The sequence below is a fragment of the Cervus canadensis genome, chromosome 17 (assembly GCF_019320065.1).
Source record: "Cervus canadensis isolate Bull #8, Minnesota chromosome 17, ASM1932006v1, whole genome shotgun sequence".
Taxonomy (NCBI): domain Eukaryota; kingdom Metazoa; phylum Chordata; class Mammalia; order Artiodactyla; family Cervidae; genus Cervus; species Cervus canadensis.
In genome coordinates this window covers 39,633,471-39,650,683 of record NC_057402.1, presented here as the reverse complement: position 1 = coordinate 39,650,683, position 17,213 = coordinate 39,633,471, and the positions used below count along the sequence as shown (strand labels likewise).

At 41.4% G+C, this 17,213-nt stretch overlaps 1 protein-coding gene and 1 pseudogene across 9 annotated transcripts in view; both read right to left on the bottom strand.

Moving 5' to 3' along the window:
* TJP1 (tight junction protein 1) overlaps window positions 1-17,213 on the bottom strand; it is a 260,471-nt gene that overhangs the window by 116,312 nt on the left and 126,946 nt on the right. The gene's annotated exons all lie outside the window — the stretch shown is intronic.
* LOC122419936 lies at window positions 15,728-15,848 on the bottom strand (annotated as a pseudogene).

Sequence of the window (17,213 nt, the reverse complement as noted above, 5' to 3'; positions counted from 1 at the left end):
GGGTACAATATAGGATGACCAATTTTTAATCTTTATTTTGCAAAGTGAAGACATTTTAAAATAAACATTATGAACTGTACACTTACAAATGGTTAAAATGCTAAGTTTTATATAGATTTCGCCACAGTAAAAAAAAAAAAAAAAACCAAAAGAACATTACGTGATATCACCAATACCATTTCATTTTTTAAAAGGACACAGAAACACTAAAAACAGGACTTTTTAAATTCAATTCAGAATAAAGGACAATCCTTCCTAGGAAGAGCTCCTCCTAAGGAAGAGTGGGGCCGTACTTCCTCTGAGCAGGACAAGGCAGGCTCTCTCTCTTTAGGTTCCTGAATGTCACACAGCCAAGCCCACTGTACACTCCATAATCCCATGGAGTCCATGACTGCAATCTCCTCTCCTTCACAGCTCAGTTCCCCGCCTTCTACACTCTCCCAATGATCATGATCACTGAAACCCCCCTCCCAGCCCAAGCACAAATTTCACAGAGAAAATAGAAACAGAGGAATGGAAATTCCCTTATCTTCCTGCCAAATATGACACACCGACTCTAACACCGGGCTTCCCAGGAGGCAATAGTGGTAAAGACCCTGCCGGCCAATGCAGGAGACACAAGAGATGTGGGTTCAATCCCTGGGTAGGGAAGATCTCCTGGAGAAGGAAATGGCAACCCACTCCAGTATTCCTGGGCTTCCCTGGTGGCTCAGATGGTAAAGACTCCGCCTGCAATGCAGGAGACCTGGGTTCGATTCCTGGGTTGGGAAGATCTCCTAGAGGAGGGCATGACAACCAACTCCAGTGTTCTTGCCTGGAGAATCCCCATGGACAGAGGGGCCTGGTGAGCTACAGTCCATGGGGTCTCAAAGAGTTGGACATGACTGAGCATGCGTGTGCGCGCACACACACACACACACCCACACACACACACTCTCTCTCTCTCTCTCTCTCTCTCTCTCTCTCTCTCTCTCTCTCTCTCTCTCACCTGCTTTTCTCCTCGCTCCCTCCCACTGGGCTAGGAATCCCATTTGGGTGGCTGGCCCTATCCGTTCTCCCACCATCGCCTTTGTCCTCTTTCAGCTAAAGGATTCTACCTCTCAGAATTCATGCTTCCCCTAGTGTCTCCCATCTTAAAAACAAAACCCTCTGACCCACCCAGGCTACCTTCCTAGGTGTGCCAGCACTGCAGCTATACAACCCAGCACTGGGAGGGCCCTGCAACCTGGGTTTAATGCTCTGACTCTGAACAATTTTCACTTTGGATCTGTGTTTAGTAACTGAAGGTTGAGGGACAATGCAGGGCACACTGGAGACCTGGGGCCTCAGCTCACACTGGCCCTGGCTCTTGTGGCCTCTGGGGAGGGCTTCGCCAGGCAGTCTGTGCCTCCCTGCCTGACAGGGATAGGCAAGTGCTGGTATCACAGCATCCTGGGTGAGCAAAGCCGTCGCTCACCTTGGTAGGAGGGGAGCCTCTTGATCAGCCCGCACTCAGGTACCAGGGCTTCCCAGCCTGGAGATTTAAGGATTCTTGCTGGCTGCTGTCCACTGTGGATGTGGCAGCTTGGCTCCCCTAGACTCTGTGCCCAGCCTGGGTGTTTCAGTCAGGCGTTTGATGAGAAGGGGGTTCTGGGAGGCCCAGCAGACAAATGGGACCCGCAGGGTCCATGAGGGTCTGTCCTGGCTGTGATTATCCCCAGGCCCAGGGGTGCTCCCTGTGCCTGTGAGTGGGGAGTGGGGTCCACTCTCGCCTCAACCGTCCTGAGTTGGTTGAGGCTGGTCTCTTCTACTGGCTTGAGAGACAACTCCAGGAACAAGCCCTGACATATCAAGTGTATAATTCAGCTAAGTCCTCATACAAGTTCTGATCTCTGCATCTAAAACCAGCCCAATACAAAGATACATGATAAATCATCTGCACCTTTAATAATACTTTGTCCTGTGTTTTGACCAAAGGATCCCACATATTCACTCTGCACTGGACCCCACAGGGACACAAGCAGTTCAGAGTCCACCCCTGCTAGGCAGCGTTCTCTCTGTTCACCACAAGCTGCCTGAGACATACCCTGCCCTGCCCGACTCCTGTATCTCTGTGATCAATTATGTAAAAGACTTGAGCTACAGACAAATGTTAAAAGTCCAACTGGCCCACATTGCCCATTCCCACTACCCAGGAATAACAGTATTTAAATCTAACTAGAGAGTATATACCAGGTCGCTTTCTGCATATTTATTTATGCATATACATGGAAAAAGAGAGAAATGTGTAAATACATAGCAATGCCTGTTTTCTTTAAACAAATGATAGACTACATTTACTATCTTACAATTTATTTTCTCACTTAATATTTTTGTCTTGGAGATTATGTCAAACAAAAAAATCTACCTCATGATTTTTAAATGGCTGTCTAGCATTCCACAGTATGGATGTACCACAGTGTATCTAGGGTTTCACCAGTGGCTTAGAGGAGGGTAAAGAATCCACTTGCAATGTGGAGACCCAGGACTGATCCCCGGGTGGGGAAGATCCTCTAGAGAAGGTAATGACAACTCGCCCAAGTATTCATGCCTGGGAAATCCCATGGAAGGAGGGGTCTGGTGGGCTACAGTCCATGGGTCGCAAAGAGTCAGACACGACTGAGCACACACATGCACATACTTAGTTAAAATAAAAATTTTAAACTGATACTGTCAACTTGCCAACCAAGAATATTAGGTGAACCTATCCTGTCTCCCTCACCCATATGAACACTTGGTATTAACCTTATACATTTCACCTGTGTGGTTAACAAAAATGGTACATTACTTGGCATGCATTTCATTTAATCCGTTTTTTCTGTTGGGTTACTTCTCTTACCACTTTGTTGAAGTTCTCTAAGGATCCCTTTGTAATTCATGCATTCTAAGTCTTTTTAGTTTACTGTCTGTGTGTGTAAGTGTGTGTGTGTGTGAAATAAAATTTCATTTACAGAAGAGTTGAAAAGATGGTACAAAGTATTCCCTTATACCCTTCATCCAAGTTGCCCCAATGTCAACATTTTATATAACTCTGGTATATGTGTTAAAACCAAATAATAACAACAATTTTCTAACATTATTAACAAAAATGCATCAAGTTCTACCAATTTCAACTCTAATTTCTCTAATATTCTCCCAATTTTGCCAAGCCGCCTTCTTTCCAAATCTTATGAACACAATTTTGGCCATGTTAATTTTGAGGCTCTAGAATTTCTCAAGTTCAAGTCTATGAGCATGACTATGTAGGAGGCAGAGAATGAATTAAAAAGTCAACAGAAGACAACACACAGGGTGCACCTGCAGTTTCATGGTTCTTACTCAATAACATTTTAAAAAATGTCTTTCTCATCTTGCTATTTTTTTTTTATTGAAGTATAGTTGACTTCAACTATACACCAGGGCTTCCCTGCTAGCTCAGAAGGTAAAGAATCTGCCTGCAATGAGGGATCCCTGGGTTGGGAAGATCCCCTGGAGAAGGGAATAGCTACACACTCCAGTACTGTGGCCTGGAGAATTCCATGGAATGCACAGTCCATGGGGTTGCAAGCAATTGGGACATGATTAAGTGATTTTCATTTCACACAGCTGATTTACAGTATTGTGTTTCTGCTGCACAGAAAAGATACTCAGGTATATAAACACACACATATATATTCTATTTCATATTATTTTCCATTATGGTTTAATTCAGGAACTATTTTTCTCAGAGTCATCTTTGTAAAAGAACTTCTGTGAGATATTTTCTCAGCCTCAGACAACAAATGGAAATTAGAAGAAATCTTTCTATTTCATTTTAGTTTTCAGTCTGTTTCCCGAATGTACCAAACTCATTGAAGAGACAGACATATTTCTTAAAAGAAGCTAAACAGTGTCATCTGCCAAAGAATGTTTGGATTGTTCTTTTACACTTTACACAGGTAGGTGTGATAAAACCTTTATAATACTAGTCTTTTAAAACAAATAACCAAAAAATATAGAAAAGCTAGTGGAACTTCATTGAAAAAGATGTAAATTTTTTTTCTATTTAAGATAATTTCTAAAAGGAAATATATTTGCAAAAGAAACACTGGAAGGAAAATTAAGAACAAATGAAAGGACTTGCCTTCAGAGGAGGGAGGTAACCCTAGTAACATGAGACTTTTCTAGGCAGACTCTATATTGCAGTTTTGACTTTGGAAACAAAAATGTTTTACTTATTTTTAAAAAATGAAATCAAGAAGAAAAAAGGCATCTGCAAAAACTGAAAACCAACTGGGTTGAGAATATATACATTAATTTGGTGCCCTAACCATACAAAGAAAAGAATGGTTCCCAGTGACTTGTCCAAAGTACTTTGATGGAATTCTCAGTGGAATATTTTCTAAGGAAAAGGGCATTACAGAGAAAACTTAAATTTCATCCAGTCGGAAAAGACCCTGATGCTGGGAAAGATTGAGGGCAGGAGGAGAAGGGGGCAAAAGAGGACGAGATGGTTGGATGGCATCACCAACTCAATGGACATGAGTTTGAGCAAACTCTGGGAGATAGTGAACAACAGGGAAACGTGGTGTGCTGCAGTTCATGGGGTTGCAAAGAGTCAGATAGGACTTAGCAAATGAACAACAAGTCTGTTACTAATAATATCAGCACTATTATTTCAAAACTTTTATTTATGTCTGTGTGTGTGCATTAACTAACCTGAAACTGTTACAGACTTACCAGTGTACTAATACATAATAATGAGCTGTTTTATATGTGTATTATCTATTAGTATACTTAATATATATTCATTATTATTTACAATAATCTATAATATTAGCATTATCACATTATGTATATAATAGTTCAAAGTTAAATGTAAATAAATAACAATTTCAAAGTAATAATGCTGATAGCATATATTATTAGCATTAGTATACATGTTTTCACACATTAGTTAATATATCAATACATATTAGTGTATGTTAACATACACTGACCAAAACTTTTCATTGAAAAGAGAAGAGTATAAAAAACAAAGAAGTTAAATAAAAATTTTGCAATTCTAATTTAAGTTAAAAACTCAATTATACTTGATTTTTAAAATATACTTAAGAGAAAAAGAAACATGTATGTATTTATATGTACCAGGACTCCCTGCAGGTATCAAAATTCATGGAGGTCCCTTATAAAAAAATAGTGCAGTATTTGCATATAAACCAATGCACATCTTCTCATACACTTTAAATCTCCTCTCAGTTCAGTTCAGTTGCTCAGTCGTGTCCAACTCTTTGCAACCCCATGAACCGCAGCACACCAGGCCTCCCTGTCCATCACCAACTCCTGGAGTTTGCCCAAACTCATGTCCATTGAGTCAGTGATGCCATCCAACCATGTCATCCTCTGTCGTCCCCTTCTCCTCCTGCTTTCAATCTTTCCCAACATCAGAGTTTTCTCAAATGAGTCAGCTCTTTGCATCAGGTGGCCAAAATATTGGAGTTTCAGCTTCAACATCAGTCCTTCCAATGAACACCCAGGACTGATCTCCTTTAGGATGGACTGGTTGGATCTCCTGGCAGTCCAAGGGTCTCTCAAGAGTCTTCTCCAACATCACAGTTCAAAAGCATCAATTCTTCAACGCTCAGTGTTCTTCACAGTCCATACGTGACTACTGGAAAAACCATAGCCTTGACTAGATGGACCTTTGTTGGCAAAGTAACATCTCTGCTTTTTAATATGCTGTCTAGGTTGGTCATAACTTTCCTTCCAAGGAGTAAGTATCTTTTAATTTCATGGCTGCAATCACCATCTGCAGTGATTATTTCCCATGAAGTGATGGGACTGGATGCTGTGATCTTAGTTTTCTGAATGTTGAGCTTTAAGCCAACTTTTTCACTCTCCTCTTTCACTTTCATCAAGAGGCTCTGTAGTTCTTCTTCACTTTCTGCCATAAGGGTGCTGTCATCTGCATATCTGAGGTTATTGATATTTCTCCCAGCAACCTTGATTCCAGCTTGTGCTTCTTCCAGCCCAGCGTTTCTCATGATGTACTCTGCATATAAGTTAAATAAGCAGGGTGACAATATACAGCCTTGACATACTCCTTTTCCTATTTGGAACCAGTCTGTTGTTCTATGTCCAGTTCTAACTGTTGCTTCTTGACCTGCATACAGGTTTCTCAGCAGACAGGTCAGGTGGTCTGGTATTCCCATCTCTCAAAATTTTCCACAGTTTACTGTGATCCACACAGTCAAAGGCTTTGGCATAGTCAATAAAGCAGAATTAGATGCTTATAATACTGATACAATGTAAATGCTATGTAAATAACTGCCACTGTGCAGCAAATTCAAGTTTTGCTTTTTGGAACTTTCTGGAATTTTTTTCTGAGTATTTTTCATCTGCAGTTGGTTGAATACACAAAAAGCCCACAGATACAGAAGGCTGACTATATATATGTGTCTTCCAGCTCTTGTCAGAGAAAGGACTAAAAACAATAAAAACTAAATAGCAATGAGCCCAACCACTGCCCACACTGTAATCTCCAGCCAAGAATGGATGATTACAAGAAACATACGAGACAGGCTTCCCTGGTGACACAGATGGTAGAGAATCTACCTGCAATTCAGTAGATGTGGGTTCAATCCCTTGGTCAAGAAGATCCCCTGGAGGAGGTTGGCTACCCACTACAATATTCTTGCCTGAAGAATCCCATGGACAGAGGAGCCTGGCAGGCTATGGTCCGTGGGGTCGCAGAGTCAGACACAACTGAAAGACTAATGCTTACTTACTCCCCCAGATATCCTGAGATATACTGTGCCAGAAAGCAAGGGCACTCTCATGGAGTAATGGTGCCAAGGGAGACAGAAGTCATCAAGTAGCTCCCAAGGCCCAAAGATAAAACAATTTGAGCCTCAAAAAAATGCAAATGATTGAAACACACTGAATATCTAAAACCCATGATGAGTTCATAATACAAGCATACGTCATGTTATTGAACTTTGCATTTTTTATAAACTGAAGGCTGTCAAGGATGGCTAGCATTTTTTAGTAACCAACTACTTTTAAATTATTGTATATACATTGTTTTTTCAGACATAATGCTATTATTGCACACAGACTACAGAATAGTGTAAACATATCTCTTGTATGCACTGGGAAATAAAATAATTTGTCTGACTCTACTATGATACTCACTTTATTGCAGTGGTGTGGATTAGAACCTTTCATATCTTCAAAGTCTGGCTATAATATCAAAAACAAGGGGAAAAAAAGAAAGAGATACCCAAAACCACTATGAATTGAGTAGCTATGGATATAACTAGTGCACCAACTCCTTATTCTGTAAGCCATCAATTAAAAGGATCAGCTGTCCCCACGCTGCAGATAACTAAGTGACTCTAATTGATGAGGGAAAGTTCCTTATAAAAGAAACTCCAGCTAACAAAATCTGGAAGAAATGACAGAGTTAGGAAATCATTGCCTTATAATAACTGAAATAACAGATTTGTATAATGATCATCAAAGGGTCAGCCCACCCATCAACGTTAGCATCAATGAAAGTAAGACAAGCCTCACGTGACGAGACTGGAAGCATGGGGGTCCTCTTTAAAAAGGACACCTGCTCCAGGAGTGGCCCTGAATGAAATTCACCCATTGGGCAACTTTCACAAACAAGAGATGCTAGAGATGCACATCAGTTCCGTTCAGTCCAGTTCAGTCGCTCAGTCGTGTCCGACTCTTTGCGACCCCATCAATCACAGCACACCAGGCTTCCCTGTCCATCACCAACTCCCAGAGTTTACTCAAACTCATGTATGTGCATCGAGTTGGTGATGCCATCCAGCCATCTCATCCTCTGTCACCCCCTTCTTCTCCTGCCCTCAATCCCTCCCAGCATCAGGGTCTTTTCCAATGAGTCAACTCTTTGCATGAGGTGGCCAAAGTATTGGAGTTTCAGCCTCAGCATCAGTCCTTCCAATGAACACCCAGGACTTATCTCCGTCAGGATGGACTGGTTGGATCTCCTTGCAGTCCAAGGGACTCTCAAGAGTCTTCTCCAACACCACAGTTCAAAAGCATCAATTCTTCGACGCTCAGTTTTCTTCCCAGTCCAACTCTTACATCCATACATGACTACTGGAAAAACCATAGCCTTGACTAGATGGACCTTTGTTGGCAAAGTAATGTCTCTGCTTTTTAATATGCTGTCTGCTTTCCCTCCAAGGAGTAAGCATCTTTTAATTTCATGGCTGCAATCACCATCTGCAGTGATTTTGGAGCCCCCCAAAATAAAGTCTGACACTGTTTCCACTGTTTCCCCATCCATTTGCCATGAAGTGATGGGACCAGATGCCATGATCTTCGTTTTCTGAATGTTGAGCTTTAAGCCAACTTTTTCACTCTCCTCTTTCACTTTCATCAAGAGGCTTTTTAGTTCCTCTTCACTTTCTGCCATAAGGGTGGTGTTATCGGCATATCTGAGGTTATTGATATTTCTCCCGGCAATCTTGATTCTAGCTTGTGCTTCTTCCAGCCCAGTGTTTCTCATGATGTACTCTGCACATAAGTTAAATACGCAGGGTGAAAATATACAGCCTTGACATACTTCTTTTCCTATTTGGAACCAGTCTGTTGGACCTGCACGTCAAATGATCCCATAAGGAAGCAGCCACACAAAAACAGAATGCGGGAGGTTCTTTGTAGGAAAACAGACCAGTCTTCAAAGCTGATCAATAGGAAAAAGAAAAGAAAGGCACATTGGGACTGCTATGGACTTTATGTGGGTAGAATCCTTTCCAAATCTACCTGCTGCAAAAAGAGACAACTGGGAAAATTTAATTATGGACTAAGTGCTGAGAATACCACGACATGACCATGGCTGGCGGCTACCTAAGCAAGGTCTCCTTTTTCAGGGGAGGCATATTGAAACATGCAGAGCTAAAATAGCACCATGGGACTTGCTTGAATATACTTCAGCTAAGAGGAAACTTTTAAAACAGAGGTCAAAAAAAGGCAGCAAAATACTGGAAATTGTTGAATCCAAATGATGGGCATATAAGAGGTTTAATGTGTTATTCTTTCTACTTCAGGGTAGGTCTGAATGTTGGTATGCATTTGAAATTTGTTATGAAAATACTCCCGTCAGCACAGGTAGATACATTGCAAATAACTGTGATAAATTCCTGCCAACCCCTTTGGATGTCCCACTGCAATGTGATGTGGCAGCTCTTCTTGGCATGAGGAAGAGTCCTTCTTTTCCCCCTTGAATCTGGGCAGCAGCATGACTTGTTTCAAAGGGCAAACATAGCACAAGCAGAGGCCTGAAAAGCACCCAGCTTGCTCTGTCTCGTTGCAGACACCCCGGCAACCCCCAGGAAGGAACCCAGGTTAGCCTGCTGGAGCGGTCACAGGGGAAAGAAATGAGATGCTCGGGTTGACAGTCTGCCGGCCTCCAGACATATGAGCAAGGAAATTCTAGACCCACAGTCCCGGCCAAGTCACAGGCTGATGGCATCTGTATGAGTGAGCCCAGGTGAGTCTAGCAGAACGAACCACTCAACTCACCTGAGCCCAAACAGCCAGCCCACAGAACCATGATTATGTTTAAAGATGCTAAGTATGGGGGTGGCCTGTAACAAAGCAAGGACAAACTGATATGTAAACTAAACCTGAAGAGTACTACACAAACATATGCAAAACATCATCAGCTTCTTAGTACTGTGGGGCAAAGGCACGTGCTCGGTCAGGGTATCTGAATGGGAGTTTCAGAGCACTGGAAAATGATGCACCGAAACTGCTCTAGAGACAGGGCAGGCTTGAGTAGTCTGCCTCCTTTTGTATGTATAATGAGAGCTAAAAACCAATCAGTCCCTCCACAGATAGAGGCAAGTATGGCAGATAAACTTAAGAGAACATTTTTTTTTCTTTTCAGGACTAAAAAGGTCTGGCTGTGACCCTGGTCACCGTCATCAGATGAAGCACAAAAGCCTTTGGGATGGTTCGCAGATGGCCCTGCCTGTCTCCTCAGACACACCCCAACTAGCCAGTGCTAGAGAGAGCCTGGCTGACCCTCCCTCCCCCTAGGGCCGCGCTGGGGCTGCCTGGCACCCAGGAACACATCTGGGCCACCTTCCAACAGGGCAGATTTCACCCTGTGAACCCCAAGAACAAATCATGTCTCCTCTTTACAACAGATGTTCACCAGCAGATGATGGATTCATGGGATTAATTAGAGAGTGCTCAGGGCGTCACGGATAAACTAGGCAAAGTCACTGAGGTACACAGGGATGCTTCAGCTAAGGTATTTTTTACTAAAAGAAAATATGAAAAGATTTTAAACTATGACCAATTTAGCTGAATCACACAACTTTAAAATTATCTTCATAAGGGCTGTGTAGCTCATCTTAGTGTCATTAGCGAAATACTGTACTTGTAAAAGAAAATTTCAACATAGTTAAATATTTCCCCAAATATTTCTCCATAATAGCTATTTATTTGGAAATATTTGAAAGTTAATTTGCTCCTTTAATTTTTGATGAATATGGCTATTTTCAGGACAATAGAATTACTTTTCACACCCTTGCCACCACATTTACATGCTAATTTATCCAGTCTCTTCATTTATATTTTTAAAGGTGCAGTATGGTTTTTTGTAAGTACGTTTTTTGTTTGTTTGTTTGACTTATTTATTTTTGGCTGTGTTGGGTCATTGTTGCCATGTGGACTTCTCTAGTTGCAGTTATCCAGGGCTATTCTCCAGTTGCAGTGCCCAGGCTTCTCACTGCAGTGGGTTCTCTGTTGCTGAACACAGGCTACAGGTGCACGGGCTTCAGTAGTTGTGGCACTTGGGCTCAGCAGTTGTGGTTCCCAGGCCCTGGAGCACAGGCTCAATAGCTGTGGCGCAGAGGCTTAGTTGCTCCGTGGCAGGTGGGACCTTCCTGGATCAGGGATCAAACCTGTGTCTCTTGCATTGGCAGGCAAATTCTTTACCACTGAGCCACTAGGGAAGGTTCCTGTAAGTACATTTTTTAAAGCACAAGAATCTTGAAAGTAAATAACCATATTTTATACTATTTTGAATTAGCAAATTATTATTCAGTAAATGCTATAAAAGCTTTTTTGAACTAGGGATTTGGATTAACATTATGCAACAAGGTTTAACAATATTTTGGGGAAGAATGGACTTAAAAAAATTTTTTTTTAAGTGGTGGCTGCTTTGTTATCTGTGAAACTACACTTACAGAGGACACATGGAAATCTGAGGTGGAGCTGAAGGTCCACCAGGAACTGAGGGCCCGGGACATATCCCTCACCTGGGAGCGGCTGGGAGCGCCTGGCAGCTCTGCCTTCTCTTTTGGAAAGAGCCACACAAAGGGCTAGGAAAAGCCATTAACTCATTATCTTTCTACTTAAAACTAAAACAAATGTTCTCTTTGGCCAACGAAGTGTGGACACACATGCTGAAAGCATCAAAGAGAACGTGATGGAAATATCTGGAAAAGGTCTTCTGGGACTAAGGTTTCCTTATCTGCACAGCAGTGGGGGTGGGAGATGGGGGCTGACTCCCAGGGATTCGTGTGGGTGGGGCAGGGCTGGATTAATTCTAAGATCCTTTCCAGCCGTGACTTTCAGTGATCTGAACAGTCAAAAACTGAAGATCTTTTTCATTCCTGAGGCCATGAGACCACCATGGGATGTGGTTATTTGGAGGTCTTACAAGTTTTGGAAATATACATATTATAAAACCATATACTTTGTTTCTATGAAAAACTAACATTAGACCAGTTCAATCTTAAATGTGATTAATATTTCCACAAGAGACTACATATTTATATACAATGAAAAGTTTTATAACAACTGGGCAAATTAAAAAACACATAAAAATCCAGCTTAATTTAAATCTGTGTGTGAGAGTATATGTTTTGAAAGGGTGTGGTTTCCTGGCTGGGTTGTTTGGAAACATTCTGACAAAGCCAAATTCACTTCTCTGATATCCTAATTCGGCAAGGAACAGGTGCCTAAAATAGCACAGAAAAGGATATTCCTATACATATAGTCAATTTAAATCAACTAAGAACAGTGATTTTAAAAAGATTTCTAATCTGTATTCTCCTAATTCCCTTTTAGAGATAGTCTACACAATTAGCTGGATTGGAAAATGTAGCAACACTTCACATACTTTTCACTCATTCATTCATTAATCCTCAGCAAATATTTCTTCTTTGGTGGCTCAGACAGTAAAGAATTGCCTGCAACGCAGGAGAGCCAGCCAGGTTCTGTCCCTGGGCCAGGAAGATCCAGTAGAGAAGGGAATGGCAACCCACTCCAGTATTCTGCTTGGGAAATCCTATGGACAGATGAACCTGACGGGCTGCAGTTCATAGGGTCTCACAACTGAGTGACTAACACTTAATTTTTTACAAATATTTACATATCTCTTAGTATGTGCCAGAAATAATGTCTTTTAATTTTTTTTCCAGTTTTTCTTTTTCATACTCCTGCTTTTGTTAGGTATGAGGCCATATGCAGATGACTCAAGCATACTTGTAAAATTGAAATATAGTTGATTTACAACACTGTGTTAATTTCTGCTAAATAAAAAAATAATTTTAAAAGAATACCTTTAAAATATGGTACTAAAACCAGAATGCCCTCTTACTAAGGGAGAAACCCCTGGGTTTCTCTGGGTCACCCCTCACATGACAGTGTCAGGAGGAACAAAGAGATATCCAAGTACTTTCTTACTCTTCACCATCCCCACCCCCCACAAGGGAAGCACAGTTCCGGCTGGACTTAGCTTGTGCTTCTCCGACTATTGCTAAGAGAAGTTATTCTTGTAATGACCAACTTGTAGACAGTCAGTCCAGGACACAGCAATAATAGACAAAAAAACATAATAATATAACATTTAATAAGTAATTATACACATATTATTGCTTTAACCTAAAAAATAGGTACTGATGGAAATTATATTATTCTGCATTATTTCTCTTTCTGTTATATAAATGTTATTATTTAAATAAAACAACAACAGAATTTGTTGAGTGGCAATCAGTAGTAATTAACAGGAGTAAAATGATGCATGAGAAATATGTAACAATATTTTTAAATGTATCTTGTGTCCTCTGATATAGCAATTTAGCTAATTTAAAATCATTTATTAAACATCTAGATTTTGTAGGCTGTAATCGTGCAACTATTCTGTGTCATACTGTAATGGTGCATACATGACTATGAGCTTGTCAGAACACACAGAAGTGTACAACACAAAGAATGAACTCTAACGTCAGCTATGGACATTGAGTGAGTGAGTGAAGTGAGTGAAAGTCGCTCAGTTGTGTCCGACCCCTTGCGACCCCATGGACTATAGTCCATGGAACTCTCCAGCCCATAATACTGGAGTGGGTAGCCTTTCCCTTCTCCTGGGGATCTTCCCAACCCAGGGATCGAACCCAGGTCTCCCACTTTGCAGGCGGATTCTTTACCAGCTGAGCCACAAGGGAAGCCCAGCTATGGACATTAGTTTTTTTTAAATGTTAAGTCCCTCTGCATTTAATAACTTTTTTTCCTTCAGCATATTTTGTCTTGTAATTAGTACAACACTGTGGCTCTCTTATAGTCACTGTTTGCATTATATGTCTTTCCCATTCTTTTACTTTCAACCTCTTTGAATCTAATGGACTTTATTTTTAAATCCAGCCTGACAATCTGTGAATTTTGATTGGAGTGTTTAATCCATGCACATTTGGTGTTTTAACTTATCTAGTTGGAAGTATCTCTGCCATCTGGATATTTATTTTCTATACGACTCTTGTGTTTTGTTCCTCTAGTCCTCCTCTATCGCCTCTTTTTCAGTAAGTATATATTTTGTTATGTATCATTTTCATTTTTTCATGGACCTTTGGACTATTTTTGGTTTTAGTTATCTTCCTGCATGCTAGGTCACTTCAGTCATGTCTGACTCTTTGCATTCCCATGGACTGTAGCCCGCCAGGTTCCTCTGTCCATGAGATTCTCTAGGCAAGAATACTGGAGTGAGTTGCCACTTCCTTCTCCAGGGGATCTTCCTGACCCAGGAATCAAACCTGGGTCTCCTGCATTGAAGGCAGATTCTTTACCATCTGAGCCACTACTATTTAACTACCACACACACACACACACACACACACACACACACACACACAAATGTCCTGTTCCTTTCTGCTCCACAACACCATAGGGTATTAGTATCATTACCGTTTCCTTTCCCTGTAATATCTGTCTGCCTTTGTCAAGCCCACAGGACAATGATGCCTGGTGTCAGTCCAGTGCGATGACATCAAGCTAAATATCCTCTCAACAAAAACGAGCAGGTTTTCAGACTTGTGATAATTCATTTCCACCTCTCCAAAAATGTCCACATACTTCATATCTACAGGCTTGTTAATCAGGTTGTCTGCATCTATAAATTCACCAAATGAGCTACATCTAAAAGATCCACTGTTTTATAAGCTCTTCATTTTTAAACAATTACAGATTCAGGAGAAACTGCAAAGCAATGTACAGGGAAGTTTCATGTTGCCTTCACCCTGCCTACACTGAGGTCAGCACCAAACACATCGCCAGGACAACACTGCTACCAAAAATGCACACTGGACCACCAGAGACTGTCTGGATTTCATGAGCTGTCTGTGCATGGGTGCCTGCTCTATGCTGCTTGTTTTAACCACAACCACCACCATCCCCCAAGACATTCACTCACACTCAGCCTTTCCCACAGGGCTCCCTCCTGTCAGCCCTTCAAACCACACCCATCCTGTGCCCCACTCCCTGACCCGGCAACTAGTGATCTGATCTTCATCTCTGTAATTACATTACTTCACGAATATTACATACATGTAATCACAAGGTATGTAAGCTTTCAGAACTGGCTTTTTTCACTTGGCACAGTTTCCCTGAGATTTCCGCAAGCGGCTGCACATCCCAGTGGCTCGTTCCATCTTGGTGCTGAGTGGTGTCCAGGGTACGGATGGATCACAGTCTGCTCAACCATCACTCACTGAAGGATACCGTCATGGGCAAACCAGCTATGAGTGTCTGTGTACCGATCCCAGCATGGAAATAACTCCTCACTTCTCTGGGATAAATGCCCAAGAATTCAAAAGTGAATCCATGTTTAGTTCTGAAAGGAACTGCCCACCTATTTTCCAGGGAAGCTGTACCACTTTACATCCTCACAGCAATGACTGAGGAATCTAGACGCTCTGCGTCTTCAGTATTGTCCACAGGTTACCCTTCAGCCACTCCGATGACTAAGTGTGTAATGGTATCTTAGATGGTTTTAGTTTACATTTCCCTAATGGCTAATGATATTAAACAGCTTGTCAGATGTGTGTGGTTTTTTTTTTGGCCACACCACAAGATCTTCATTCCTGATCAGGAACTGAACCCGGGCTCTTGGCCCTGAAAGTACAAAGTCCTAACCACTGAACTGCCAGGAAATTCCCCCATTTTCCCAACAAATTTTTCTTTTCTGTTATTTTGAGAGTTCTTTAAACAGTCTAAATATAAGCACTTTGTTGGATTCCTGGTTTGCAAACATTTTTTTCTGGTAAACAGCTTATCTGAATCCTTTCAACAGACTCTTTTCCAGAGCAAAGGCTGTTTTGATGAATTTAAACTTATCAATTTTTCCCTCTTATGAATCACACTTTTGGTATCAAGTTTAAGAGTTCCCAGCCCTGTTCTAAGTCCTGAAGATCTTCTCTTACATTTTTTTCTAGAAGTTCTATAGTTTTACGTTTTACATTTAAGTTTGTCTTTTTTTTTTTTCAATTAGCAATAATCGCACCTCGTAAACCTCACTGGTTACGATACTGCCACTGTGCAAAGCTCGTCTATCATTCTTCAGTTCAGTTCAGTCCCTCAGTTGTGTCTGACTCTTTGTGAACCCATGGACTGCATCACACCAGGCTTCCCTGTCTACCACCAACTCCCAGAGCTGGCTCCAATTCATGTCCATTGAGTTGGTGATGCCATCTCATCCTCTATTGCCCCCTTCTCCTCCTGCCTTCAATCTTTCCCAGCATCAGGGTCTTTTCTAATGAGTCAGTTCTTCGCATCAGTTGGCCAAAGCATTGGCTTCAGCTTCAGCATCAGTCCTTCCAATGAATTATCAGGGTTGATTTCCCTTAGGATTGACTGGTTTGATCTCCTTGCTATCCAAGGTAATCTCAAGAATCTTCTCCAACATCTCAGTTCAAAAGCATCAATCTTCAGCACTCAGCTTTCTTTATGGTCCAACTCTCACATCCATACATGACTATTGGAAAAACCATGACTTTGACTTTGTGGGCAAAGTAATGTCTCTGCTTTTTAATATGCTAAGTTTGTCACAGCCTTTCTTCCAAGGAGCAAGTGTCTTTTAATTTCATGGATGTAATCAGGTGATCTGCAGTGATTTTGGAGCCCAAGAAAATAAAGTCTGTCACTGTTTCCATTGTTTCCCCATCTATTTGCCATGAAGTGATGGGACCAGATGCCATGATCTTCATTTTTTGAATGTTGAGTTTTATGACAGCTTTTTCATGCTCCACTTTTAGTTTCAACAAGAGGCTCTTTAGTTCTTCTTCACTTTCTGCCATAAGTGTGGTGTCATGTGCATATCTGAGGCTATTGATATTTTTCCCAGCAATTTTGATTCCAGTTTGTGCTTTATCCAGCCTGGCACTCCGCATGATGCATATAAGTTAAATAAGCATGGTGACAACATACAGCCTTCACATACTTTTTTCCCAATTTGGAATCAGTCTGTTGTTCCATGTCCAGTACTAACTGTTGCTTCTTGATCTGCATACAGATTTCTCAGGAGACAGGTAAGGTGGTCTGGTATTCCCATCTCTTCAAGAATTTAACAGATTTCTCAGGAGACAGGTAAGGTGGTCTGGTATTCCCATCTCTTGAAGAATTTCCCATCTCTTGTTTGTTGTGATCCACAAGTCAAAAGCTTTAGTGTAGTCAATGAAGCAGAAGTAGATGTTTTCCTAGAATTCTCTTGCTTTTTCTATGATCCAACCAATGTTGGCAATTTGATCTCTGGTTCCTCTGCCTTCTCTAAATCCAGCTTGAACATCTGGAAGCTCTTGATTCACATACTGTTGAAGCCTAGCTTGGAGAATTTTTAGCATTACTTTGCTAGTGTGTGAGATGAGTGCAATTGTGTGGTAGTCTGAACATTCTTTGGCATTGCCTTCCTTTGG